At 38.2% G+C, this 27,500-nt stretch overlaps 2 long non-coding RNA genes across 4 annotated transcripts in view; one reads left to right on the top strand and one right to left on the bottom strand.

The window, feature by feature from the left end:
• The window catches only part of LOC149136417 (uncharacterized), a 41,371-nt gene extending 40,090 nt beyond the window's left edge, over positions 1–1,281 (top strand). The window contains exon 3 of the long non-coding RNA XR_016241725.1: positions 1,093–1,281. This is a non-coding gene — a long non-coding RNA (uncharacterized LOC149136417). The remainder of the gene's footprint in view (positions 1–1,092) is intronic.
• A 464-nt stretch (positions 1,282–1,745) lies between these two features.
• The window catches only part of LOC106872919 (uncharacterized), a 156,945-nt gene continuing 131,190 nt past the window's right edge, over positions 1,746–27,500 (bottom strand). For all 3 annotated transcript variants that reach the window (XR_016241724.1, XR_008264018.2, XR_016241723.1), the window contains exon 4: positions 1,746–11,110. This is a non-coding gene — a long non-coding RNA (uncharacterized LOC106872919). The remainder of the gene's footprint in view (positions 11,111–27,500) is intronic.

Genomic DNA, 27,500 nt, shown 5'->3' with positions numbered 1-27,500 from the left:
AGTATCTGTATAAGTACACACACAGACACCACACACACTCACACACTCACAGACACACACGCACGCATATACACATACACCAAACGCACACTAACTCGCACATACATAGAGCCACGTCAATTTATGTATTCTGCTCTAATGATAGACGTCAATTTAACCCAATTAATTATTTACAATTCAAACTCTACCTGAATAGAAAGAATTATGCTTTTCTATTTTAAACGATTTAATTTTAAATAGAAATTTCTAAATTTGCTTAATACAATTATCGATATATCAATAACAGCACAGAAATGAACTTTAGTTCATTTAAGTATATTGTGAACAGGGAATGTATACGGTAAACACGGGGAAAATTTTTTTTAAATATAAAAATAATTCTTGGTCGATTGTCTGAAAATTCTCAAAACGGAAAATAGAATCGCATTTCCAAATCTTTGATTCTGAAGTTGATGTATACCAAATGCCATATCTCGCACCAAATATTGCCATTTGTCTTTGATCTTTTACTTCTTTCAGTCACTAGACTGCGACCATACTGGGGCACCACATTGAAGAATTTTTAGTCGCATGAATGGGGCCCAGGACTTATTTTCTGTTTTAAGCCTGGTACTTATTCTGTCGAATATCTAGGTTACGAGGGCGTAAACACACTACCACCGGTTGTCAAGTGGCGTTGAGGGACAAACAAACACACACACGCACATATATATGCACATATACACACGCACACACACACACACAGTGTATATATAAATATGTGTGTGCTTGTATACACGTCGGGCTTCTTTCAGTTTCTGTCTGCCAAATCCACAGAGAAGGCTTTGGTCAGCCCGAGGCTTTAGTTGAAGACACCTGCCCAATGCATCATGCAGTAGGACTGAACCCCGAACCATGTGATTGGGAAGAGAGTTTCTTGCCTCACTCCCCCCCCCCCCCCCCCCAGTTTTATTAATGAACAGTCTTACAAGAAGTTGTATTGCTATAATTCTCTCATGGTACTGGTTTTGAACGATTTTAGAAAATTTAAAACGATCTTCATTTTCTTTCTAAATATTGTAAGTTTTCTGCCTTGTTTTTCAATCCTCACAGCACGATTCGCTATAATGAACATTGTTCTCGATCAGTGGTTCCCCAATTTTTTCAAGCTGCCGCCTCCTTGGTTCTTAGGCCACATTCCTAGTACCCATCTACCACTCACCATCAGAAAGAGGCCATTTTCTGCAGCAAACTCAAAACAACAGAATTTCACAAATAAAACATAATCTAATTAACCCCTTATTTTGTTTATTTCTTTTTTTACGTCCATTGCCCCGTTTTTGTCACCCCATTATTGCCCTATTTTTCTACAACGTCCTCCTCCCAGATCTTGCCACCGCCCCCGGGAACCACTGTTCTCAATTGGGCTCTATATGAACCCTAGGCTTTCATATATGATTTTGTGGAATTCACCATGTAACAACATGATATCGAATCATTTTGGCACTGCTTGGAATCTACAACCATGTGAAGAACTTACCGATATTATGACATGTTGATTTTACTGTAATCTTCCCGAAGAAGTCTTTGAAAATGTTTTATTCTTTTTATAAGAAAACCCATCCGTTTAATTTTAAACAGGATAATGGTGATGAGGGCGGTGGAGACAGGGGTAGTGGTGATGGTGATGGTGATGATGTTGAAAATGAAGATGAAGTAAATAATAAAATTTAGGATTATAGAAATATTGATAACAAACACGTATATAATTTTCAAGTGTTTCGCTTTATTGACAATCAAATGTGATATACATACAGGATTGCATACATTTATTAAAATATATATATGTGTGTATATAAAATGAAGAAAAGAGGGGAGAAGGAAGAGTGGAGAGAGAACGGGTGAGAGGAGAGAAATATACAGATTAGTAAATAGCTGCATAGGTAGATAGATCGATTGATCGATTGACAGATAGATCGAGAGGGAGAAAGATGGGCAGCTAGATAGATATGAATAGATAGATGGATGAATAGATAGATAGATAGATAGATAGATAGATAGATAGATAGATAGATAGACGGATAGATAGACCGATAGATAAATAGACAGATAGACAGATAGATAGATAGATGGATAGATGGATAGATAGATAGATAGATAGATAGATAGATAGATAGACAGATAGATAGATAGATGAACAGATAGATAGATAGATAGATAGATAGATAAATAGATACATACATACATACATACATACATACATAGACAGACAGAGAAACAGATAGATAGATAGATAGATAGATGTCTTTTTATTATAGCCACACAGGGCTAAATACAGAAAATGGACAAATTACAATGTAGAGCTTTTCTTGGGGGGGGGGGGGATAATTTCGATCAAAAGGGATCGCGGAAAAAAAGGGGGCGATTTCGATCAAAAGGGATCGCGGGGAAAAAAAAAAAGATGGCCAGACATACTGAGGAAAATGATCGGAGATATAGATTATGCATGTACATGTATAGAATTAAAAGCAGAGTTAAACTTTATTATTTCTTAGTCCAAAATTATATTAAAATACAAAAATATATTAAAGATGGAATAAAATGTCAATAATTACTTACAGTTGAATCCGATCGACGCCATCTTGGAACGACACGGCTTATTTAAAGTTGCTTAATGGACTTCCCCTACGCATTCACCGCGTGCCTTAATTGTAAGCTTTTCACTAAAGCCAACACAGTGAACACGTATAGGCAACCCCCTATGGTCGAGGTGGACTTAGGCATATATCATTATACACACACACGCATATATATATATATATATATATATATATATATATATATATTCAGATGCATATACGTTCTTACGACACGCGCATACATATAGTGAGAGAGTGAGTGAGAGAGAGAGAGAGAAAGAGAGAGAAAAAGGAAGAGAGAGTTGGGTATATGCATAAATTTGGATGGTTGGGCAGATGGTATACGTATTCTTATAAGCGGTCAAATGGCAGAATCATCAGAGCGTTGGATAGGTTGGTTTGCGGTAATCATTCCGAGTCTGCTCTCCGAGTTCAAATCCAGCCGCGGTCAAATTTACCTGTCATTTTTTCGTGTTCAATAAACAAAGTACCAGTCCTTCACTCTTTCTTTTTTTCTGACCCTTTCTTGTTTCGTCGAGGAAATCACTTATGGTCAGAAACGCCTAAAGCCCCGACGAACCTTTTGACTTCATCAAAGAAATAAAGTCTCATGGCCTGAGATGGCATAAATATACTTAACCATACTTTCGTATGGTGAGGTGAGTAATATTAGCATGGCCTGGAGAATGAAAAATATATAAGACTTATCAAAGGACGGATGAACTGCAGAGAGACCGCATTACTCTAATAATTCGTCTACATAAGGCGGCGAGCTGGCAGAAACGTTAGCAAGCCGGGCGAAATGCTTAGCGTTATTTCGTCTGTCTTTACGTTCTGAGTTCAAATTCCACCGAGGTCGACTTTGCCTTTCATCCTTTCGGGGTAGATAAATTAAGTACCAGTTGCGTACTGCGGTCGATCTGATCGACTGCCTCCCCCAAAATTTCGGGCCTTGTACCTAGAGTAGAAAAGAATAATTTGTCTACATGCATTGAGATTTGAATCTACATGTGTTTGTAAATGATAGTCTCACCAGAAATCTACAGTGTTAGCAGGGTCTTTTAACGTGTTACTTTCCCAAAGACAGATTTTGTAATGATGGCCGAGAAGTCAGTGCCAGGTTTGCTGTAAAGACACATTTAGTACAGCGTCTTTCTGAGTTACCTCATGGTTTCTCGTATAATATTATGTCTCTTTGTTTGCCACTCAAATTACTTTATAACTGTGATTAGGATTAACGTATGTGCTCCAACTTTTGCCGGTTCACTAATTGAAATTCATATATTTTACATGGATCTCAGTGTTGTATGAAGGAAGCGTGGATAAAAATGGCAGACTTGTTCTGATGGGTGAGCTGAATGCTAAACCCGGGGATGATCTTGAAACGCGGACTTGTATAGGTCGTCACGGAATCGGGCGGGAGTGAACGATGTGTATTGCAGAATACCGAAAGGACAAGTTCCACTTGTCCAAACATGTTCCAAGATTCACAGACAACAGGTGGACCCGTGCATTTGTCGAAGTGGGTATCAAAGAGATCGGAAAAGGCTACTTGGAAGACCTCCACGACAATGGGAAGGCGATCTAGTTAGGCAATTTGAGTTTAGAGGAAACAGAATGGAGCAATCAAGACAGAAATGGAAGCGTATTATGACCAGCGGTGTGTTACAGCATCTGATGGTCTGGTAGAAACTGTCATACTATGATTTATTTATTTATTTATTTATGCTTGTTGCAGTGAACCTATCGTTGGAGAGTTTGATAGAATACTTCACAATATCCATTCCAACTCTCTCCGCGACATAAGTTCAAATTCCATCAAGGCCAATTTTGTGTTTCCTCCATTCATGGTTGATAAGAAAAGAAAAAATCCCAGTTAATGCCCACTTTGGTATTTCATTTCACTCAATTCTGCGTTCTAAGTTCAAATCCCACCGGTGCCTACCTGTGTAGCAGACTTCACCCATCGTCCAATTTAACACCACAAACCTGGTTACCTTGGATGCCTTTTGCGGCTCCCTATTGCTGTAACCGGATAGATCAGGTGTCCACTTTGAGGATGCATCCCATCCCTTTTCTCTACGTTCTGGCAGCCCTCTGCGGTATCTTGGGCCCTGGTCCCCACACCACATTGAAAGTTGGAGAAAAAGAAGAGCTTCGAAATTTGATGATGTGACAAGTTTAGTTAAATATGGGGCAGGAGAGTGTTAGAATTGGTGGAATACTCAGCATGTGTGTGAATGTGTGTGTGTGTGTGTGTGTGTGTGTGTGTGTGTGTGTGAGTGTGTGTGTGTGCGTGTATACAAATATGTACGAGTATGTGTGTGTGTGTGTGTGTGTGTGTGTGTGTGTGTGTGTGTATGTGTGTGTGTGTGTGCATATTGTTTTTAGTTTTCATATAGTTGACATCGTCTCTATTAATAATTTTTTCCCCAAGAAATTATCCGTCAAGAGGGAATAAATTTGGTTTTAGATCTAGCACAACTTCAATCGATGCCAATTTTTGTCGAATACCTAAAAGCAATGAGAAGTTGATGTTAATGACTGAACGGTTTGACGAAACGAAGAAAAACAGAGACACGAAAACAAATGACTTAGAGTAGAGGATCATGTGACATAGCGGAGAAGTGATCACGTGGGGTGGTCATGAAATATGAAATATTTTATAGAGCTTGTATTCTCTCAGTGGTAGTGTACCGCACGGAACTGAGGTGGTTTAGAAACGTGTCTCGCTAGTGTGTAAACTATTTGGAATAATGAAAACCACAATCTTGAATAGGAACGTTATTATAAACACGAAGTTTAACTGGTCAACGTCTTTATGCTAATAATCTGAACCTACAATTCAGAAATGTGGAAGCTAAAATCTGATCATAATCAAAGATTATAAGATTTTGAAACGCTATGCTTGCGGTCTACATTTGTGATATCGTTACAAGATAAGTGAAGAAATAGTTTTCTAAGGAAGGTTCTTGATTAGACAAAGATTATAATGAGGCAAGAAACAAGAAAAGACTAAAAGGGTTTAGTCTGGAAATACGATGGCCACTCGTTTCCTATTTAGCGCTGACATTCGGCCAACGCTTATCGAACACTCAACCAAATGCTGGAAAATCTTATAGGTGGACCCTGTGAGCTATGAAGACACTCTGCCACTGATTGCAAAGAGGAGAAGTTAGAGAATTCAATTGAAGATTCTAGCTAGCAACTGGTAAAAGCGACCAATAAGGAGAGCACTGAGCTAACAGAAGCATCCTTTAGATGTATGTACATACATACATACATACATATATATATATATATATATATATATATATATATATATATATATATACATATATATACAGTAGTATCTCGGTTTACGGACGCCTCTGATCACAATTAATCGTGCTTTATATATATAAAGCATGATTTATTTATGATCAGAGGCGTTCGTAGACCGAGGTATTAAATGAATATGAGAAAGACAGGTACGATTTATTCGTGAGCAGATTTGTTCGGAAAACGAGGTTCTACTGTATATATACATACATATATATATACATACATATATACACACATATTTACACACGGACACACACATTCACACAACCATAGATTAGTTTAACCTGTGAAGATTCACCATTAACGAAACCTACTTTTGCATTTCTTTTCTTTGAAAAATTAATTAAATACCCATTTTTTTGTTACTATTTTTTTTTTTTTTTCACTTTAAATAATCTTTCATGTACCAAGAGCAACATTTTTTTCCTTTTTTCCCCTCCATTTCTTCTTGTTTTTCTCATACAAACTTTAGGTGAAACTTGTCTCTGGGCTAAACAGGAATTATACGAACAACAGTTATCTCCCTTACACCTTCTCATGGTTAATATTTATTCACTTCGCTGCGTGCCTTTTGCTCCTGGCTGATTGAACCATAACGATGTTTTAATTGATTCCTCTATCGGTTTCAAATATCAGCACAAGGCCAGCAATTTCGGAGGACGGGATAAGTCGATTAACAACCACTTATTTTATCAACCATGAAAGGATAAAAAAAAAAAGACAACATCGACCTCGGCGGAAATTGAACTCAAAACGTAACGACGAAGCATTTTGCCCGGCGCGGTAACGATTCTGCCAGCTAGTTGTCTTACTCCTTTTAGTACACATTATGAAGGAAGATAGGATACGACTATGGGCCTGTGTGTTTATATGTGATGAAAATAGCTTTGCACGGGCAAGCACACATACAGCAACCCGCGTGCCCCCCCCTACATACATACACACGTACACGTTAACCATTTCTATTCCACTGACTCCTGCCAGTGAGTCATAACTTCACACACACACACACACACACATGACAAACACACACATATATGATGAAAACGGCCACCGGCAAAATTCGGAGCAGCCAAACAATTTTTTTCTTCTATAAGGCTCTTGGAAAAGGGATTGAGCCCTTTCTCCATTCAGATAGAAGTTGTGCTGTGTTGGTACCTTTACTTTAAATGAGACGATATATGTAGACTAATATCTTCTTTCAGGATGTCACTTACGAGTAAATTATTGCGAAATCTTTCCGGTATACAATTACATGTGTGTGTGTGTGTGTGTGTGTGTGTGTGTGTGTGTGTGTGTGCATCATATTCATTGAAATTCCTTTGAACATAAATGTAATGGCCTTATCTCTGTCGTTCCTTCTGTATATCGCAAACTTTCTGTCTGTCTTTCTACGTTCCTCACTGTATGTGTGTGTATGTATATATATATATATATATATATATATAAACACACACACACACACACACATATATTCACAAATACATACATATAATCCATACATGTGTGCGTGTGTGCGTGCCCGTGTGTGTATGTATGTGTGCATGTATATTTACATTGGAAAATATTGAGGAGGAGTGAGTGGAAGAGAGAGAGAGAGAAAGAGATAGATAGAGAGAGACAGAGAGTGAAACAAAGTGCGAGAGAGAGAGAGAGAGAGAGAGAGAGAGAGAGAGAGAGAGAGAGAGAGAGAGAGAGAGAGAGAGAGAGAGAGAGATCTGTCCTGGTGATCTGAGATTTACCCGTACCGATCAAACTTTGTGGATCATGCCTGCGGTGTGGCTCAAACTTATTCCCTCGGTATACATTTCCACCGTTTCACCATCAACAATATCCATAGCTGATCGTAGACAAGTGTCATATTCCAAGTCTACGGTATCAATACCATTGCTACAACGCTACACGAATATAAACCTAAACCATCTCCGTAGAACTGCCCTACGTGTACAACTGCTGTTCTGTGTGTTCTGTGTGTATAGCTTTCGTGTTTATATATATATATATCTATAGCTACTGTATGTATGTAGTTCTTTCTGTATGTGTCTGTAACTGTCCTGTGTGTGTACAGTCAGCTTGATGGAAAGGTTTATCTGAAGATGACTCATAATATGTTGTTGAGTTATTGTTAACTTAACACATCCGTCGTCTTATATCTGTGCCAAGGGAGCAATATCTGTATGATTAATTCTATTGCCAACTAGCTTTCTTCTCTTCAACGTATGTTGTTTTTTTTCGGTACCACTAGACAGCCGGCTACACAAAAGTCTTTTCTCTATCATTTTTCTTTGTTTATATACATATATATTTATTTATTTCCCCTCGGGTTGCGTCTAATGTTGGGGAATAATTCCGAAGGAAACTTCGCCAGATCTCTTGAGAGAGAAAGGGAGAGGGAACGAGAGGGAACGAGAGGGAACGAGAGAGAACGAGATTTGAAGCTCCTATGTAAGAACTACGAGATCGGATAAATGCATTTGTATGTCGACGTCACTCTTTTTGACCGCCGGAAATGTCACACAAAATTGATGTATAGCCACTGGCAGAGGCAAAAGTCTGGAATAAGTTCGTGGAAGACGCAGATAAACTGCATAAATCACCGAGATTAAACAGCAACTGATGTATTGCAACCGCTGCTGCTGCGTCTACTGCTGCTGCCCATAACACATAACTTCATCTGATCTTCTGTTAATGTTTCACGCATATTCTATGAATACATTCCCTGATATACTTCCAAGGTTCGACTGTTTACCCCTGCAGGAATATTCCGATTCACAGACAGGAATATTTTATGCATTTTGTCTCGGTCTCTTCACACGGTAATATGATGCGTAGAGGCTACCGTAGTCAGTGGAACTACACAGTAATATGCCGCTTATTGACTACCATACTCAGTGGATTTACGCAGTAATATGACGTCTGTAGTCGCTGGATCCACTCGATGTACTGGGTATCGTGGTCAGTGGCCACACACAGCAATAAAAAAAGTGCTGACCATGTCAGTCCGTGGCTCAACGCAGTAATGATATGACGTGTTCTGGCTACCGTAGTCTGTGGATCTATACAGTATTATGACGCGTATTCGCTACCGTACTTAGCAGATCCGCGCAGTATTATTCTTGCAGAGGGAACGTTCTCAACAGAATTCCCACACACTATTTGTGTCTGCGAAGGAGACAAAGAATTATGTTTCTGTGCGAATTCGTTTTCACGCACAACCCCCCCCCCCCCCCCCAACTAACAATCGATATGCTGGGAGTCGAATCAATAATTTGTGGCGTGCAAATAGTCTTAGTTGAGATGGCGATGAACAAAAAGTACAAACCAAAACGATAGCACCGCTTTTTTTTTCTCTTTCTCTCTTTCGCCATCTCTCTTTCATTCTCTCTTCCCCCTCTCTCTCCTCTATCTTCCTCGTTGCCAGACCAAGGCTAATATTCTTCGATCATGAAAATTACACTGAAACTCTTCTATAAACTCACCTTTGAACCACTTATTACCTCTGCACACCATCATCAGTTTCCTTCCGTTCCATATATTGACACTCCACCAACACCACCACGCAAAGTAAAAGGGGACACAGATAAGTCCCTACACTGCAGACTGAGACGAATTTGCCCCATGAACCCTGTCCCAACAGTTCAGCATTCATTATCTTCAGTGAGTCGTGTGTTGTCCTGAAGCAGTTTAGAACTGATCTCTCTCTCTCCCTCATACACACACACACACACCTGATCGGTGGAGCAAGAGAGTATAATCCACAATTTCAATGCGCAATTTCCTATGCATTTACAAGACCGCGTTCATAGTTTATTTACCGAGGAGAGATGAGAGGCAAAGTAGACCTTGGTGGAATTTGGCCAGACGGCTTAAAAAGACTGGAATATCCATTACAAGACAATATTTCTTATATTTCAATCCACCGCCTTCATAACATAATAATTCCTGACGATTATATTTCCTCGTACTTGTCAAATACTTTATATAACGTGGCACTCCGTCGGTTACGACGACGAGGGTTCCAGTGATCCGATCAACGGAACAGCCTGCTCGTGAAATTAACGTGCAAGTGGCTGAGCTCTCCACAGACACGTGTACCCTTAACGTAGTTTCAGGAGGAGATTCAGCGTGACACAGAGTGTGACAAGGCTGGCCCCTTTAAAATACAGGTACAACAGAAACAGGAAGAAAGAGTGAGAGAAAGTTGTGGTGAAAGAGTACAGCAGGGTTCGCCACCATCCCCTGCCGGAGCCTCGTGGAGGTTTAAGGTGTTTTCGCTCAATAAACATGCACAACACCCGGCCTGGGAATCGAAACCGCGATCCTCTTACCGCGAGTCCGCTGCCCTAACCACTGGGCCATTGCGCCTCCACTTTTTATATAATCGACCGCAGAAGGAAAGGAAAAACTAACAACGGCAAGAATTGAACTCAGAACGTACACGGTTGTATCTAAAAACCCCAAAGGAGATTTTGTTTGGTGCTCTACCGATTCGGCAAAGATATTACCTGTAAAAATTTCATAGGAGCAGTGCCAGATTATTATTGTTGTTGCTGTTGCTGTCATTATTATTATTATTATTATTATTATTATTTTGCAGAGAGGAAAGGCGAAAGGCTGAATCGACTAGTGCTGGATTCGAAACCACAACGTGAATAACCATAACTGGATACTTTAAGTACATTAATCCGATGCTATAACGATTTTGCCATTTCATTTAATTATGCTTCTAAACTTGGCACAAGGCCAGTTAGTTTAAGGGGAGGGGCCATGCCGATTACATCAACCCTAGTACTTTACAGGTACTATAATTTTATCAACCCCGAAAAGATGAAAGACAAAGTTGACGTCAACAGGATTTGAACTCCGAACTTCAAGACGGACGAAATGCTGTTGAGCATTTCGTTCGACTCGCTAACGATTCTGCCATTTCGTCACCGTAATTCATCTAATAATTATAATAAAACTAAAGATAATCCAAGAATCACTTAAGATTAATTTCTGTAAATCTTCAACCAGGATAGGTCAGACATCGTATCTAGACAGCAAGCTGGACATTGGTCAGACGGTCTGCAGGAATTCTTGAGGATGGATGGAATAGAAACGATGGGGATGCTGCGATTTCTATTGACGATGCTGTTGAGGGTAACACCAAATCTCTCCTTTTGACTCTACAAAGAAAAGAAAATAGAAAAAAAGGTTATATTCAATGCAGTCATATAAGATGGATGAAATAGAAAAACATTATATTATTTAGTCTTTACATACACATATTCACATCGATGGTTTCATATATATATATATATATATATATATATATATATATATATATATATATATATATATATATATATATATATGTATATATATATATATATATATATATATATATATATATATATATATATATATATATATATATATATATATATATAAATATATATATATGCTTTCCGTGCGAATGGTTTTGTTATACGGTGCCGTGTTTTACAATCCTGTAAATAATAATGATGGTATTTTTATATAAGCTCAAAGCTTATGGCGATCACCGTGCAATGACTATATATGTGTATGAGTGTGTGTGTGTGTATATATATATGAGGAGCATCCATCGGTTGCGGTGAGGAGGGTCCCGGTTGAAACGATAAAGAGAACAGCTTGCTCGTGAAATTAACGTGCAAGTGGCTCAGCGCTCCATAGACACGTCTATCCTTAACATAGTTCTTGGAGACGATTCAGCGTGACACAGAGTGTGACAAGGCTGGCCCCTTTGAAATACAGGTACTACTCATTTTTGCCAGGTGTGTGGACAGGAACAACGTGAAATAAAGTGTCTTGCTCAAGGGCACAACGCGTCGCCGGGAATTAAACTCACGGCCTTATGGTCCGTGAACCGAATGCTTTAACCACTAAGCCACGCGCCTCCATATATATATATATGGAGAATATACCGCCAACATTGCCCAAACGATTTCTTTTCCTCAACAGGCCCTGCCCTATTTAGCATTGTCCCAAAACAGATCAAAGAGGAAAAGGACTCCATTACTTTTAAACGGAATCTGGACAAATTTCTTCAAAGAATATCAGATAAGCCATCTATACTTGGATACAACTCACTCAACGAGATCTAACTACTCGAAGGGACCATGATACCAGAAAACTTGACTTAAAAAAGATTTAGATAATCCTATCAGGTGGTGCTATTAATTTAGACATGGAGTGGACCAATCTTTGGTCGAAACATATCTAAGTTATATATATATATATATATATATGTATTTATATATATATATATATACATACACATGCGCACACATACGCATATAAATATATAAAACTACGTACACACACACGTATGCGTGTATATATGTATGTATATGTATGCCACAGAACCTCTCAAAACTAAACAGCAGTATATAACCCTTGTCCAAGCCTAGTTAGGTTATTCATGAAGAAAATTAAAAATGCTAGAATTAGCGATTCCCACAGACTATTCCCACTTTACAGGAATGAAGAATCGAGCAGAACATGTGTTTTCCCGTCATCAGCTGCCCGAGCGTATATCACGATGGTTTCGACACCTAAGCAGTACCATTCAATCCGGTGGGGTTACAGCATTAAAAATATAAACAATTTTCTGTTATCCGTTATAAGATAATAGAAAATATGGCATTCATGCAAGAATTGTAATTTAGTTATCGAATTTCTTGGCTCTTGTGAAAAATAACGGAAAAAATTCATAGATCATCAAACTCTGTCATTTACACTCTCTCTCTCTCTCTCTCTCTCTCTCTCCTCTCTCTCTCTCTCTCTCTCTTTCTTTCTTTCCTTCTCCTCCCGGATTTTTACACTATTTGAAAGCTATTGCAAAAATTGCTATCTGAGTAACACGATATAGTACAGTAATATAAAATTAGTCAACTGTATCTAATACATTTATCAGACCTTACTATCTACTTACCCCATATAACTGACGTATTTACTGTTACTTAATAACTTTCATACCATTTGCTGTCTTTTGTCATCCATTCAGTATTTCTCTGTCTCACTTAATCCTTTCCTTTCTACTCTAGGCACATGGGCTAAAATTTTGAGGGAGGGGGCAGTCAATTACACCGACCCCAATGTTTCACTGGTACTTAATTTATCTACCCCGAAAGGATGAAAGGCAAAGTCGACCTCGGCGGAATTTGAACTCAGAACGTATCTATCTCTCACTTAATGACTTATTACAGACACGTGATGACTTCACGCATATTTATTGTCGTTTTGTATATTCACCCACCTCATGGTACCTATTTACATCACGATATCTTTGATCAGTTATATTTTTCTTGTTTCAGTCATTGGACTACGGCCATGCTGGGGCACCGCCTTGAACAGTTTTTGGTCAAACAAATCGACTCCGGTACTTAGTTTTACTTTTAAAGCCTGGTACTTATTTTTTCGGTCTCTTTTGGTTAGGGAACGTAAACAAACCAACACTGATTGTCAAGTGGTGGTGCTGGACAAACAAAGGCACAAAGACACACATACACACGTCAAGGTCACCAACCCTCCTCCACACGCGCTTACATACTCTCTTATACACACGCACGCGCGCCTTCGTTTTGGGATCACCACTACCTTATTATCTCCCCTTCTTCCTAGCTCTCCTGTGTGACCCTTCTGTCCGGCATTCGCCAAGATAGATCGCTAGCTAGTACACATTCTTTATTTTCTCTCCTTGTTTCTTTCTGCATTCCTTTCTGTGGAAGAGCGTAGGCTCGAAACATTAAAGACTTTTTCACTTCCCGAGCGTTAAACTAATACATCTGTTTGTTGTCTACACCACCTATCTTCGTCTTTTGTTTTTTGTTTTTTGTGAATTCTCCCTATATATATATATATATATATATATATATATATATATATATATATATATATATATATATATATATATATATATATATACGCGACGGGCTTAATTCAGTTTCCGGTTACCAAATCCACTCATAAAGCTTTGGTCAGCCCAAGTCTATACTAGAAAACAGTTGCCCAACGTGCCACGCAGTGGAACTGAACCCAAAACCGTGTAGTTAGTAAGCAAACTCCTTACCACGCAAGAAGAGGCCCTAAAGAATTGAACCACTAGATGACATCTATTTAAAACTAGACTGGATCAGAAGTCCTATTACGATATCTGTTTACATGTGGGATTAACCGTTTAAAATCAAATGCATTAGGAATTAAGCGGTATTTGCTGTGTCAGCAACAAGAAACGAACTCTTCACTCTTCAATAAGTAGCCTGTCATTCTACCTACTGAGCCAGCTACATCTCATGTTTTGTTATACTTATTGTTTACCAGTAATTCCTCTTCTGTATTAATTAATAAATAATCAGTAAAAATTGAGCCTGCGCGTATCTATAAATCAGACCGACTGCTTCAATATTAATAATCTAACTTATCCACGAAAATGTGATAATATCTGCTAATTATCAAAGACTGGTAATTTAAGCTGAAATAACCATATTAACATTTGAGATAAACACGGCACATTAACAAAGATACATGATTTCTCAGACATAGGATCCACCACCTTTCGACAGACAGACAACTTTGGTGCAAGCATTCGCCCTCATCGTAGAGTCGTCTGATTTACACTTAATCGCCATTTTCACAGAACTCTACTCCCTTTAAGGAAATCTCTGTATGGACGCTAGACCTGCTATCTTTCGCGGCCAAGTTACCTCTCTTATATTCGTCCCCACCTTCTTGAAAAATGAAAGTAAAAATACATCGGGTAAAGTAGTCACTCATACGTTAAAACATAGATTGGTCGTAGCTGGAATAGATTTTATCGTAGGTTCACTAGTTCAGAGTCTATCTGGAGTTAAACAACTACAAATAAAATATCCAGCAGATCCCCAAGGTTTCCGGTCCTAACATTGTTGATCTTCAGCACACCATGGCTACTAGTTACAACTAGGAGGGCTGTGCCACCACTATAGCAAGTAGTGACAACTATGGTGAACAAGGCTTGAGGAAACTGTCGTGTCCTAGAATACATCAAGACAGAATTAACAAGCTTCATCATACTTTTATCACCTGTTTGATTATTTATTTATTATACATCTGGATGCCATTTTTAATCTCTACACACACTCTCCTGACAGGTTGCAATATTAAACAACTTAATTAATTTATAGCCTGCCAGCTTTCATTTTGTAATAATCTCAAATGTGCGTTCATTACGTGTAAGGTGAAAAAAAAAACAAAAAAAAAACAAAAAGAGCAAAAGAAAAAAAACCAAAGATGTTCTTATTTTTGCATCTAAATTTTAAGAAAGTATGAAGACCACAACATCACATATAGCAACTTCAATAATGATAATAATAATAATAATAATAATAATAACCCTTTCTATTATAGACACAAGGTCAGGAAATTTTTAGGAGGGCGTTAGTCAATTACATTGACCCAGTATTCAACTGGTATCTATTTTATCGCCAGCGAAAGGATGAAGGGAAAAGTCTACCTCGGCAGCATTTGAACACAGATTGTGAAGGAAGAAATACTGCTCAGAATTTTTTTCCGGCGTGGTGTGACGATTATACCAGCTCACTGCCGTATCTACTACTACTACTACTACTTTCTGATATAGGCACAAGGCCTGGATTTGGGGGGGAGGGGTAGAGCCGCTTACATCGACTCCAGTGTTTCACTGGTACTTAATCTATCGACCCCGGAAGGATGAAAGACAAAGTCGACCCCGGTGGATTTTGAACTCGGAACGCAGCGGCAGACGAACTACCGCTAAGCATTTCGCCCGGCGTGCTAACGATTCTGCCAGCGCGCCTACTACTACTACTACTACTACTACTACTACTACTACTACTACTACTACTACTACTACTACTATTACTACTACAATAATAATAATAAAGGTTTCTGATTTAGGCAAAAGGCCCAGTAAGTTTCAGGGAACGGAGTGAAACGATGGTATCGGCCCCAGTACTTGACTGGTACTTTATGTTATCGAGTCCCTAAAAATGAAAAGCATACCTCAGCTCAGTCAGATCTAAGCTCAGAATGTTAAGGGCCGGAACATATGCAGCAAGGCATATGTGTCCGACGCTCTAACGATTCTGCCCATGCACCATTTCCCTTAATAATAATAATAATAATAATAATAATAATAATAATAATAATAATAATAATAATAATAATAATAATAAGAGTAAAATTTCACAACACTATAAACAACATATCAGACATTAGTTTAAATTCACACTGTGGTGATGGTGGTGGTGTTGGTGGTATTAGTGGAGTGTTTATGAACGAGTGATTCAATCCACTGCACTTATGTTACTGACCCCCTCATTGATAGAAGGGAAAGTTTACCCCATCCGGCGAAGAAAGATAACGACTAAAGCGTGTTACGCCCTCCAGCTGTCCACACCATCTGCCGCCTGCCGATCCTCTGCACAATAAACAAGAATTATTGCTACTCATTATGTATTTAAATGTGGAAGCAATGTATGGCACTGAGAGAGGTCACAGCTTCGTTACGACGGGCATGGGATTTGAAAGAATCGCAAGACGGATTCTTCAAGCCGAGCCAAACGGCAGGAGACACAGGGGTAGACCAAGAACGAGATGGTTCGATAATATTCATAGTTTTAGTTGGTCACGCTTGGGAGCCCAATCGGAAAGTGTAATAATGGTTGATTCTGATAGGACTCTATTGGAGAGGTGCCTGAAGTCTCTAACCTTACGATACTTCCAGGAATAGTGAGTAGAAAAGATAGTGTGTGTGTGTGTGTGTGTGTGTGTGTGTGTGTGTGTATACGTGTATGCATGTATGTATGTATATATATATATATATATACATTTAAATACATATACATACAGATAGATAAATATATATGGAGAGAGAGAGAGAGAGAGAGAGAGAAAGAGACTGAAAAGAGATAGAGACAGATAGATAGAAAGGTTTAGTTTCAGGATTCATTAGAATCTAGGCGCATCAAGACTGAGGTCTCCAAGACTGGCTAGCTAACATAACATTGGGTTCACAGTGAGGTGTGTGTGTATGTATATATATATATATATATATATATATATATATATATATATATATATATATATATATATATATATATATATATATATATATATATATATATGAAGTCTACTGTTCCGCGATGATAAGATCAATAAAAAAGTATTCTATTTGGTGGGATATAAATATTATTTAACAGACACGATACAGGAATTTTATATGCTACTAATAGTTTCTTGTGCTGAGAACATGCCAAATATAAACTGATGATACGACTCGAGTTTGGTTCCAGGTGTTGCGTAGATATAAAACGAATACAAGTGTGATTTAATATCTTAAATCCCAATTGCGTTCTTCATTTCATTTCTTATACATATATACATATGTATGTGTATATGTTCTATATACATACATATATATATATATATATATATATATATATATATATATATATATATATATATATATATATATATATATATATACACACACATACATGCATGTATGTATGCATAATGTATTGTTCAGTGATAAGAAATACATACATACACACACACACACACACACACACACACACACATATATATATAATTCCACCACATTTGTCTTTCTCTTCCTTCTTACGTTTACCTACACTTGTCTAGTTAAGTAAGGAGCAGAGGGTAACCGACCGCACGGAGGTCCAAAGAAGCGATATAAAGATCATCTCAAGAAATCCCTGAAGCTCTGGAACATCCTCCCCTCCCTATGAACTTGAAACACTGGCCACAGACCGTACTACCTGGAGGGGTATGGTCAAAACTGGTACGCAGCATATTGAGGATGAGTGGACTAGACTTCGCGAAGAAAAGCGGAGATAGCTCAAGGAATGTCAGCAAAATCCTAGACAAGCAGCCCTCTTCACTGCTCTCAGTGTAATCGGACATGTGCCTCCAGAATCGGCCTTTTCAGCCACGAGAGGGCCTGCCAATGCCATCAAGACAATCCCTAAGGATCAAAGACGACGTTAGCATCTGTCAAGATGGACTGCCTTAACCAAAGCAAGTAAAGTAAGCAATGACCCTTCCGAGATACATTCAGAGTGATAGCAAAATGCGAGTTGTGGCGTTCATACCTGCGTCACGTGCATAATTCTATAGGCGAAGTGAGCTGATATCATGCAAGAAGCGAAACCGGAACGTTGGTTTTATTTGTTAAACGCGTTTTACAACTCATCCAATTGAACAAACTCGCATTATACGGCGCAGGCACGGCCGTGTGTCCAAGAAGGTCGATTTGCAACTATACGGTTTCACGTTCAATCTCACTTCACAATACTTTCACAAAATGTCTTCTACAATAGCCCCATACTTGTGAGTGAATTTGCTTCGCGGAAACTGTGTGGAAGCCTGTTGTATGTGCGCATACATTTGTGTTTATATGTGCATATATGTACGTTTATATCTATATATATACATGTATGTGTGTGTATGTTGTGTGTGTTTACACCCATGTGTGTGAGTCCTGTGTTTGTCATCCACCACCGCTTAACAACCGACGTCAGTTTGTTTAGGTCCCCGTTACTTAGCGGTTCGATAAAAGAGATGGGTAAAATAAGACCAGGCTTAAAAATATATACTGAGGTTGATCTATTCGAGTAAAAGATAAACAAAAAAAAAGAAATAAAATAAAGAACACAAAACACTTCAAGGTGTTGCCCCAGCATAGGCGCAATAAAAGGAAAAAAACTGCTCGCTCCGGAATGAATAAGTGGGTGAGTACTCTACAGACACGTGTACTCTTAATGAAAATCCTCGGGCGGAATCAGTGTGACAAGACTGTACCTTTAGAATTCCAGATACAAGAAACGACAACAAACAAGATGGATGGTCACGGCTGGAGGTCTGCTGGATCGGAAGCAACATGGGGATGTACATAAAGGTTAGACAGCATTACACAAGGTTATGTCGCATATGGAATCACGAGTAGGAGTTGACCTGGACATGGCCGGAGATACAGAACTAGTATAAACACAAACACGGTTACTTGACCAATTTGTAAACTTTGGTTTGCTACGTACAGCGAGTCATTTCGTTTCATTTGAGTTTGTATATTGGGAACACAAAATCTTTGTTACATAGGCGCAGGTGTGGCTGAGGGGTAAGTAGCTTGCTTAACAACCACATGGTGCCAGGTTCAGTCTCACTGCGTGGGACCTTGCGCAAGTGTCTTCTACTATAGCCTCGGGCCGATCAAAGCCTTCTGAGTGGATTTGGTAGACGGAAACTGAAAGAAGCCCGTCGTATATATGTATGTATATATATATATATATATATATATATATATATATATATATATATATATATATATATATATATATGTGTGTGTGTGTGTGTGTGTGTGTGTGTGTGTGTGTGTGTTTGTTCTTCCACCATTGCTTGACAATCGATGTAGGTGTGTTCACGTCCCCGTAACGTAGCAGTTCGGGAATAGAGGCCGAGAGAATAAGTACTAGGCTTACTAAGAATAAGCCCTGGGGTCGATTTGTTCGACTAAAGGCGGTGCTCCAGCATGGCTGCAGTCACATGACTGAAACAAATAAACAAATATATGTGTGCACGTATACCAGGGTGTATACGTGCACATAAATGCACATAGACACAGCTACACAGACACACGCACACACACAAATACATTAAATATTATAAAATTGGATCTTATGCACGTGTGTGCGTGTGTATATATATATATATATATATATATATGGTAAATCCCAAAAAGAAGATGAAAAAGCACAGAAAAACAACAATGTGAGGACGTGGTACATGTAAAGTATTAGCAGATGCTCAAGGAAGGAAAGAAAGGTGGTTTAACGTTTCGAGCAAAACTCTTCTTCACAAACAGAGGAAAGTCCAATAGAAAAGGGAGACGTGTGGTTACATTTTGAAATGTGTATACACACACACACACACACACACACACACACACACACACACACACACATACTTTTTAATAAAACCGACAATATTTTCACAAATTTTTCCTCGGGGTTCACGTTACCGTACTATGGCTACACATATAACAATAACCCAGTGTGTATGTCTCTTACATGTGCGTGTGTGCGCGTAAGTATATGATGTGGAGCTGTACCTAGTTGTCAAGTGACTTAATGCGACAGCATGTCTTGAGACTCAAATAATTTGTTGGAAAGTTATTTTAACCGTTTAAACATTTAACGGTGTAAAAAGCTATATAGCGGATGCCCGGAACACCATTCTGTTGTTCTATATATGACTTTGTAGGACGCAGAAATGCGACGAAACTTTTTCAGTCTTTAAAGTAGACAGTTACTTTAAAGAAAAGACGGAATGTGAATGCAATAGGCTTCGTACGATACAGAAATGATCGATAGAGTACTCTTACAATCAAATAGTTATAGATGTAGATGTGTGTGTGTGTGTGTGTGTGTGTGTGTGTGTGTGTGTTTGTGTGTGTGTGTGTGTGTGTGTGTAAAATGTTGTCATTTGTTGGACAATTTACTGTAAACAATGTTTCTCCTACTTTCACAATTGTTATATGCATTATATACATACACACATACACATATGTGCGTGTATGTGTGTGTGTTCACGCACACACACACAGATAGACAGACAAACAGACAGACAGACAGACAGACAGACATACAAACAGACAGATAGACAGACAGATAGATAGATAGATAGATAGATAGATAGATAGATAGATAGGTAGATAGATGGATAGATAGATAGATAGATAGATAGATAGATAGATACACATAATATATTTGACACAGTCAAAAGTTCTAGCACACGTGTCTTCAAGTTCTAACAATTTCCCATCTACAGAATCGATTGTTGTGTTAATTACTGGTATTAGTTTCAAATTTTAATCACTCTGTATTTTCTACAGTGGTGTTGCCAGCCTAAATCAAACAAGTGCTTATGACTAAAATCAAAACCGTACCCCAATATAAATATTACAAGCCTACAACTGAGGATTAAGGAGGAATTATCTGTTTACTAAAAAACGCTATTAAATCACCCCAAATCATATCCTCGTCTCTAACAGAAGTGTTATATTAGATAATGTAGCTCGTAATATACAAGACGAGATTGGCGTGGCTTGGACGCCATTGAATGTAACCTGTTGGGTCAGGGATTCTCTGTAACTAAACGTCAAGACAACAAGCTAACAACAAATTTGGGGGTTTTATGCAACGTGTTATCTTTTGTAGATGAAGATCATGTGGGTTCTTCTGAGACCTTGTAAAGTTGTATGAATCTCTAGACATCTTTTAGGCGAGGTGAGCTGGACATATGATATAATGCTGAGTGTGGTTTTTCTTTGGTGATTAGCCGCACGTGTGAAGTAAAAATATTTAACTCCAAGCTCCATGTGTGTGAGTGTGTGTGTGTGGGGGGGGGGGGGGGGGGGGGGACTGAAGTCTTCTCAAGGCTAAATTTCGATTAGACAAAGACCGATTTCATGAATGTACTAAGGTTTCTTCTCATCGCTTGCCAATACTTTGCTTTAAAAAGAAAATTAGAATGTAAAATTAAGTGTGGTTTTGTGTGTGCATTGAAACCTCAGACTCTCGTCTAGCCAAGATTTGACCTGAAGGAGATTGCGAAGCTTGCCAATATGTTAATTAAACAAACAAAATTAAATTCAAAGATGTCTATTTATAGGACAATGAAAAGAAATTGTTTTACACAGTTTTTTTTTCTTTTAGGTATTGGTTACACGCGTGTGAATGACGTGAAATATATTACAACTAAGAATTGAAACTTGGCAAATCGTGGGGTTACACTTTGCTCCATATAGCTTGAAAGCATGTGCTTTACACCAGGTGGCGGTCTAACATCATTAAAACCATGGTTGTTAAAACAAAGTAGAAATAAAACAACTAGGATCTTATCGGAGATGATAAATGGTACAAAGAATTCTTTAAATATATGATCAGAGTTAACTGATGGATGATGCGTTAACAATGGCTGAACGTCTACGGCGACTAGGAGCAAATTTCCGAAAGATTTGAAGAAATAATCTTTAAAAGCTTTGGTTTTTATGAATAACGAGTTTATGTCAACGAGGTGGTCGCTTTGGGATTGCTCATTCCGACAGAAATATCACCCCTCATAAAATCCTCAATTCTCCTTTTAGCCTTTCGTTGCTTTGTAATGGCGAGGTTCTAACTGGAACGCCTTTAAGTACAAACTGCTCGAACAGAACTAAACAGTAACACCCACAAGAACAACGACAACAACATGTTTGATGCAATTTTGTCTCAAACAACACTTGAGTCCACTGTAGCATAAGCGATTATAAAGAAGGAAAAGAAAGTCCCTATAAATCTAAATGATGTGGAAGAACAACAGAAAGCTCAAATGAGTGAATATCATAATAGGTCAGCAGAAAAGCAATTGGCAAAGAGTTTCAGAGAACAAAAGCTGAAGGAAAAAGTGGGATTACTTATATTTCAGAAAGATATAAGTTAGTATGAAAGTATTCAATGCATGGAGGCTTAAAGAATTAACTAGAAATATATATATATATATATATATATATATATATATATATATATATATATATATATATATATATATATATATATATATATATATATATATATATATATATATGTATATATATATATATATATATATATATGTATATATATATATATATATATATATATATATATATATATATATATATGTATATATATATATATATATATATATATATATATATATATATATATATATATGTATATATATATATATATATATATATATATATATATATATATATATATATATATATATATATATATATATATATATATATATATAGTGGAGGCGCGTGGCATAGTAGTTAGGGTGTCAGCAATATGATCGCAAGATTGTGGTTTCGATTCCTGGACCGGGTGACGTGTTGTGTTCTTGAGCAAAACACTTCATTTCACGTTGCCCCAGTCCACTCAGCTGACCAAAATGACTAACGCTGCGATGGACTGGCGTCCCGTCCAGCTGGGGAACACATACGCCTTTGAAACCGGGAAACCGGGCCCATGAGCCTGGCTAGGCTTTGAAAGGGCGCATTTATTATTTATTTATATATATATATATATATAGTCGGTGAAAAGGGGCAAGACATACGGGGTTCTAAGTCAGAGAAAATACCACAAGGGAACGTTCGACAGACTAAACGTAAATGCGGTTAAAGTCTCATAAATGAAAGCTGATGTGAACCGGAAATATTGTATGGACTTAGATCATCTCCGTAATTAGAAGACCAAACCTCTTCTCATGAACATTTACTGTTTGGGAAAGAAATAGGCGACGCGATGGCAGAGTTTTTAGCGCCCTAGGTAAAATGCTTAGTGGTATTACGTCCGTCATTAAAGTTCTGAGATTAAATTCTGCCGAGGTCTACTTTGCTTTTCACTATTTCGGGGTCGATAAAAAAGCACCAGTTGAACGTTGGGGGTCGATATAATCAACTTAGCTTCTCCCCCAATTTTTTTGACCTTGTGCCTAAATTCGAAATCCATATCTGGGAATGAAATGTTAACACCAAAAAGATTTGCTGAATGAGAGATTATGGAACTTAAAAAAACGGGGACTGGAGAGTTTGAGCCCAGCTGCGGAAACCCGTGAAAACTGCTTGGCCTATAACATTTGTTGTGTAGAGAAAGTAATACAATTATATAGGCATGTAAGGAAAATACATACTACAAAACGTACACGTAACGCACTTTTTATTTATGGAATAAATGAACACTACGCATCCAGACTTTTGTTAACAGTACATGTACGTATGTAACATACATATACATACATACATATATATATATATATATATATATATATATATATATATATATATATATATATATATATATATATATATATATATATATACCAGAGTAAGCACATGAATGCGAAACAAGGCGGAAAAATAGTACTCGAATACCAGAGGTAGAGTAATATGCTTTATTGAAAAGCAGCAAAAATATCACAAAAAACTGAGTAACAGTTTTCTGATATTTTTGCTGCTTTTTGATAAAGTATGTATGTATGTGTATACATGCATTATATGTGTATGTATGAATGCATGTATATGTATATATCTATCTATACACACACACACACACACACATATATATATGTATATATATATATATATATATATATATATATATATATATATATATACACACTTATATAGTTATATACAAATACATACACATACATACACACACACACATATATTTACAAACACACACATACGTAATATGAAATATGTATAGTGGAATCTCATTGTGTGTGTGTGTGTGTGTGTGTGTGTGTGATATATGAGTATGTATAACGTCTCTTTCGTAGCAGAATAGTCTTTCTTAATCTTGGTGTTCATAACGTAGAACAGAGTCGTTGACATGTATAAAGCCGAACATAGACTTTCATTACTATATAACATATTCTTTTCTACTCTAGGCAAACGGCCCGAAATTTTAGGGGTGGGGGCCAGTCGATTAGATCGACCCCACAACGCAACTGGTACTTAGTTTATCGACCCCGATAGGATAAAAGGCAAATTCGATCTCGGCGGAATTTGAACTCAGAACGAAAAGACAGACGAAACACCGTTAAGGATTTCGCCTGGCGTACTAACGTTTCTGCCAGGTCGCTGCCCCATTATTGTATAACACATTGCTATGACATTGTATAACTATTGCAGGCGTGGTTGTGAGGTAAGAAGCTTGCTTCCCAACCACATGGTTATGGGTTCAGTCCCACTGCGTGGCAACTTGGGCAAGTGTCTTCTACTATAACCTCGGGTCGACCAAAGCCTTGTGAGTGGATTTGATAGACGGAAATTGAAAGAAGCCCGCCCTATGCGTGCGTGTGTGTGTGTGTGTGTGCCTTTGTGTCTGTGTTTGTCCCCCATTACTGCTTGACAACTAGTGTTGGTGTATTTACGTCGCCGTAAACATACATCAAAATGAAGCTGGTCCTCTGTGGATTGCATTCCTACTTCTCAACATAGTCACCGTTTCTCTCAATAGCAATGTTCCACTTTCGAATGAGAGCATGTACCCCTGCCCCGTAAAATTCTGTTGACTGTTCTTTGAGCCACTTCTTCACTACAGTTTTCACTTCCTCGTCACTGGAATAATTTAGCGTCTTCAGACTATCATCTCTTCAGCCCCATGAAAGAGGATTTGAGAGGTAAACATTATTCCAGTGACGAGGAAGTGAAAACTGTAGTGAAGAAGTGGCTCAAAGAACAGTCAACAGAATTTTACGGGGTAGGGATACATGCTCTCATTCGAAGGTGGAATATTGCTATCGAGAGAAACGGTGACTATGTTGAGAAGTAGGGATGTGATCCACAGAGGACCAGCTTTATTTTGATGTATGATATATGTTCCTGTGTTCGTAATTATACCTGTCCTAAACAAAATGGCATTACTTTTTGACGCATCCGCGTAAGAATTGTTGTAAGGGAACTAAATTTGGTAGGAATTACATCTTCGTCAATTCGCAGCGAACGTTGTAGTAGTAGTAGTAGTAGTAGTAGTAGTAGTAGTAGTAGTAGTAGTAGTTGTAGTAGTAGTAGTAGTAGTTGTAGTAGTAGTAGGTAGATGAATTTCTGTCGGTTACAAAGATGGGGTTTCATTCGTTCAATCAATGCAAATACTCGTTCAATCAACACAAATGAATATATAATAGCTCATTGAATATTCGTGTAAGGGTAATCTTAATGTGAAAACACGTGACGTAATAGCTCGAGGGTTGCACTCCCGATTTCAAGACTGTGGGTTCGATTCCCGGATGAAACCGCTTCCTTTCATCTCGCTCCAGTCCACTCAGCTGTGAGTGAGTAACCTCACCATGGATTAGCGTCCCGTTCGGAGGAAAGGAGGTGGAGGCATAGAATTAGGGTAACAGGCCCTAGGCCTTATGGGTCCTGGAATTCTAGGGACTAACGTTCAAGTGTGTGATGATGTAATCTTAACGTAACAGTCAGACATAATCAACCTAACATAAAATAGGACACGGTTGTACCGCTGGAATTATCGATATCAGCAGTTGTCCGACCTTTCAATCCACCCACACAAATTCTACTAATACAATGTCACTCACACAAGGCTGGGGTCGGAGCGTGACCGTGGTAAAAGTCACGCCCGTAACATACACAAAGTGGGATCGAGTCCGAAGTGTGGTGATCCTGGAGGAATCTTCTTTAACACATGGCCACGTAGCACCTATGTAGCAACAGCAGCAGTGGTATTAGTAGTCATAGTAGTGAAAATAGACCCCTTTGTGGGAGAAACTGTTGGCGTGAACTCGAGCAGATTACAGGGTTTATTATTGTAACTGTGCTTGTATCTCTCGTTTCGTAATTCTTTTCTTAGTAACATTTAGGATTGAAAGATAACCTGTGGATTGGCGTGTGGTTTCTATTTAATGTAGAACGGTTAAACGTGAACCGCGAAATAAGAGCTATTAGAATACAACGGGCACAAATAAATTTATCCTTGGCTGATATTCTTTTCTGCACTGGGCACAAAGCCCGAAATCTTTAGGGAGGAGGGCCCAGTCGATTATATCGACACGAGTATGCAACTGGTACTTAATTTATGGACTCTGAAAGGATGAAAGGCAAAATCGACCTCGGAGGAATTTGAACTCAGAACGTAAAGACAGACGAAATACCGCTAAGCATTTCACCCGGCGTGCTAACGTTTCTGCCAGCTCGCTGCCTTCAAAACCTTGGCTAAATTTAAGCAAAGTGTATGACTGATATATCTATCTGATATGTCACAGCAAGTGAACTGAGAGAATTGTTGGATTGTCGTACAAAATGGGTTGGTCTACTCGTTTTAAATTTCTAGGTTCTGATTTCAAATGCGGGCGCGATCATCACAATTTTTTATCCGTTCGGGGTCGATAAAAGTGTGCTAATCAAGAAGTATGAATAAGCGTAGAAGCTAGAGAAACGAACAAGATGCCTGTCTTATCCGTTTCTGTGTTGTGAGTTCAAGTTATGGCTCTTCTCGCCAGCCTCTACGTGGCTGGAAAAGGAGATTACGGGGCTTAGATTACTGATTGTCCTCCATTGCAATTTCAAATACAGACCCTAATCTTTTTTTCAGAAAAAAGTAAAAAAAAATATTGAATCAATCGACCTCAGAGGGCTGGGGGAAAAGTCGAACCCTAAATCAATTTGAACCTAGAATATAACAGACAACCACAAGACGCAACAAGAGGACATTTACCGAGTCATTACAATTGCTAGAAATAGCAGCTGAATTCTCCTCAACTCACATTATACCGACTTCAAAATTGACGAGCACATTCGAAATATGTAGTCCCAGGTATTCAACGCATTAGAGAAGGAGTGGATGGTAATCGCTGGAAGGTCTTTGATTATAGGGTTCCTTAGCTAGGCCTGCAAGAAGTGGCAGCTAAATTTGCCTCGAATTACTCTAACCCGTCTTC

The sequence above is a fragment of the Octopus bimaculoides genome, chromosome 4 (assembly GCF_046866305.1).
Source record: "Octopus bimaculoides isolate indiv1 chromosome 4, ASM4686630v1, whole genome shotgun sequence".
Classification (NCBI taxonomy): domain Eukaryota; kingdom Metazoa; phylum Mollusca; class Cephalopoda; order Octopoda; family Octopodidae; genus Octopus; species Octopus bimaculoides.
Note: the sequence above shows the minus strand (reverse complement) of the source record. Positions and strands in the feature narration are given on the sequence as shown.